Source organism: Cloeon dipterum, chromosome 2 (assembly GCF_949628265.1).
Source record: "Cloeon dipterum chromosome 2, ieCloDipt1.1, whole genome shotgun sequence".
In the NCBI taxonomy this organism is placed as follows: Eukaryota; Metazoa; Arthropoda; class Insecta; order Ephemeroptera; family Baetidae; genus Cloeon; species Cloeon dipterum.
In genome coordinates this window covers 11,041,453-11,045,639 of record NC_088787.1, presented here as the reverse complement: position 1 = coordinate 11,045,639, position 4,187 = coordinate 11,041,453, and positions in this window count along the sequence as shown.

Genomic DNA, 4,187 nt, shown 5'->3' with positions numbered 1-4,187 from the left:
CCTTTTTACATCCCAAATTATAATTTTTTACTTCATAATTCGTACACTGTTCGAGACGAGAGGAAGTTGCAGCAAGGAAAAACGTTTAGAAAAACCATTAAATTTTAGAGAATTTGTGCAATGTTTGAAATTAAAGCGTTTTTGAACCCTCCCCCTTGTTCGATCTGCAAAAGCCTGGAAAATGCTTGTTGCCAATGCATAACCTCGCCCTTTAGGATTCAGTTAAAGCCTTAATTGACCTAAGAAGCGCTGTATTTTTTTGAGAAAATTGGCTGGAAAGTTACCGTGTTTTTCAAATGGTAATGGCTGTCTCTTTACTTGAAATCAAATTTAATTTCAAAACCAAGATGTTCCCCATTAAGTGGCATACACCGTTGGACAGATCTCGACGAGAGGAATCGGAATATGCCAAGAAAATATGTTCAAGCACTGTAAATTTTGGAGGAAATTGGCAAAATTTGAATTTTAATTGTAGGAAGGTTCTTTTCTATTATTGCAAATTGTAGAACAAATTGTTTATCGATCAATTGTTTATGGCATCCAACAATTCAAATAATTTTCAATTGTTGCCCAGTATCATTCCACTTTACTGACCACTTTTCAGAGCTAAATGCCCTTTAAAAATAAAAAAATTGGACTAATTTGTAAACCCCCTCTTGTTGAAGCCAAAAGTGCAGTTTTTTATGATTTGTACACAACCATTCAAAAATTTCTAATTGTAAGGCCAATGCGAGATTTTTAATGAGCACCGAATTGGACAACTCCATTGGCGTCAATGGCAGCTGGGCGCTATTTGAGCACACACGCATCATCCGCAATAATAGTAACAATTTCCCCGACATCAGGAGCAACTTCCTTATTGTCTGGAATCGAATGAGATGGAGGTGATTGTGAGAAGCGCGCGGGAGGAATCGAGGCCGGAGGTCGCCCTTCGTCGTCTGCCAGAGAGTGTAATTTATCCGCGAGGGAGAGAGGGAGCGGCGTCGAATCAGTTGGCCATTAGTGCTGCGTGGCGAGAGTGCCGCGACGTATGCAGTCCGCGCGACACATGTGCTCAACAAAAAGCCTACTTTGTCGCCGCTGCTGCAGCCGCCGCTCGGGCCGGCTTCCACTCCTTGTATTTTATCGGGGAAACGGGCTCTTTCCGTTCTGCTCGCTCCCCCGCGGCAGCAAAAGAGCCGACTGTTGTTTGTTTCGCTTTGTTAGCCCAGCGATTAGAAATTCAATAATCTTTTTGCGTTTTTCTTTGTCGAACGAGCGAGCCAGAGCCAGCCCCGGATAGCTCTCTTGACACTCGGCAATTAATTGAATCGCCCGCGCCCGCGTGTGCTGGTCAAATAGTCGAGGCTCGTTCGTGTGCTCAATAATGCAGACGCGAAAATCGAGAGAGCCATTGGGGGCTGAATGAGAAACGGAGCTGCTCCGTTAGATAAAGGCTGGCCAAACAGCGGGCTGAACGTCGATGAATTATTGAGGCAGCCGAGTCACGGCCGCGTGCAGAAAGAAGTGATCGGTTTTAAATTCTCTGCCGACCGCCGCCGCCACCGCCGCTGATCCACTCAAATCCAGTTTTTCCTCCAGACAAACTCAGCGGGCTGGAAGTAAAAGCGGCAGTTACGTTCGATGAATGAGTGAGAGCTGTTCAAAATGGCGTCTATATATTCAGTCTGGGATTCCTTTCATCTGCGGACATTATTATTGCTATTTTCACCAACAAATATTTAAGTGCGAGTAAATTTAAACATAATTAGATATTTTTTTATGAGGAAAATTTATCATTAAAATGCTTTCAGCAAAATGAATATTTTTGTTGTTATTATTTCTTTGCTAACAGCTGATTAGCCCGGTGGCCACATCAGGCTAATAGATATGCAACAAAATACGGGGGAATGAAATTATTAGGTCACCACGCCTCTTTTTTAACGCTTCTGATTGGCCGCTGGACTGTCTTCTGATTGGCCTCCATTATTTCGACGCCATATTGACTTCTGACCGGCAAGAACCAACACAGATCGCAGTCTGGACCCCGGTGTCTCGCACGAATTTATTTATAGCGAGATTATATTGAATCTGGAAATACGTGGTGTCATCTGGTGAGGAGTCAAAACTCTATAATAACTCTTATAAAGTGGCCAATAAAGAAAAATGAATTTCCGGAAGCCTCAGCAACGTCCTGCTTTCGATTATGTCCAAATAATGTCCTTGGGCTGCCTGCCAAACATCTTTTTCGCCGCTATTGTGGTTAAACCTTCAGCAGTAGTTCGTGGAAGAGGGGGGGGGGGATGAATTCATGCAAAAGTCCCAGAACGAAACTGAAGGAGGCTGCGAGTGCGAGGGATCATCATCAACGCGGCGAGCGTGTGCGTGAATGTGACCTCGATTGGGCGCGAATAATGAAAGAAAGTCTGTGCGCGCGCGATGTGTATCGATTAGGGTGGAGGCGCGAGAAGTGGCCCGATCATCAATTTTTCAGCATCAAAGCGCCGAGTGTTGCTGATAGTACCTTGCTTGCCTCCCCGCAAACTGCACTACTTACTAATAACACGGCCCCGCGCGTAATGCAATATCGCGCAATCTGCCTCGCACACACTATCGCTCGCTTTTTACTTGTCAAATGAGCTTCCGTCTCGTCTCAGTTTTACACACACCATCGCCCACGTATCGAGACGCATCCAAGGAAACCTGAGAGCCTGTTGACCACCGCATGCGGCCGCAATATTTGTCTCGCTGCTCCGCCCTGCTTGTTGTTTCTTATTTCTCCACGCTCATTGTGTTGCCCGCCAAAGGTGTCACTCGCGGCTCCTTTTGACTCACAACCACCTCGAATCGATATTTAATACTTGCTCCATATTATACAAAAGCAAACAAGCTCACAATCAAGTTGCCCCGGTGTTTGCAGAAGAAACTGTTTTAGTTTTTATGGACTATTTATTAAAATTTAAATCTCCCCCGTGCTCAGCAATTGAGAGCACAGGTTTATCGATATTAACAATGATTTTTATTCTTTTTCCTACACGGAGATTTTTCAAACTCGAAGAGAAGAATTATTTTTATTTTCAGATATGATTGCAGTATTTTTCTCAATAGCTACTGATACAGAATGAATTTTGCTTTCATAGACGATGCTGCATATTTAGACAGAGCCAAGGTCTAACGAGCTGAAACAACTGCTGTCATGAGCGAGAGCGCGAAAGATAATTTTTCATTTTCGCTTTTTTTAACTGTAAATACTGGGTCAAAAACCAAAGAGAGCTATTTAGGAGCCATTTTTGTAATTTTTATTTAAATAGTTTAATATGTAATATTCATTAAAAGCACATTGCTGAGCATTGGGGTTTCTAATTAATTTACTAAATACGCAGGAAAGGCCAAATAAACCCTTCTTCACTTACCACAATAAAATTAAACCAGAAGGTAAATTTATCTCAATTCGCTCACCGTTCAATAAATCGCAACGAGAGAGGAATCAAAATCAAGAGGAAAAAACCATGCGAGAATACTATATAATTTTTTTGAAAATATGGCAAAATCAAAAAGGCCCACTGAGGTGAACTTTTTTCGCCATTTTAAAATAAAAACGAACTTTTTGGGTAGATTGTTGAGTGAAAACTACTTGACAACCGAAATTTAATGCCAAAAAAGATTTTTATAACTTTAAAATGCCGACAAAAGTTCAATTCAGTCAGTCAGTAGGCCATTAAATCGTGTCTCGATCCAGATTTAATCAATTCACATTGTAGAGATGAATTACTGCCGCAACATGCAGTCCGCAAATAAATTCAACAGACCGCACGTGCTAAATATTGTCTCGCCGCCGTAAAGATCCACTTTAAGAGTCGCCATCTTGCCTGGCTTACGGACAATAAGTCAGAAAAACAACTGGTGTAAGGATATCCCACTGATACTGAGTGAAAAATCCCGTCTGCAACGATTTCAATTCATAAAATGTGCAAAGAATGTATAATGCATTGTCTGGCTGTGGGGAAAAAACTGAACACGCCCCTCAAGTCGAGCACAAAGGAATGAAACCATGGAATAGGCCATAGAGCGCGAGCAGAGCGCACAGTCTTGTCCGCCCAGCGATTTGTTTGCTCTAGACGCGAAGGATTCATTCAATTCAGCGAGCAGATTCTGCGCAAAAAGAGAGCACACCGAGATGGATATTTCATTTTGATCGGCAATCGGCT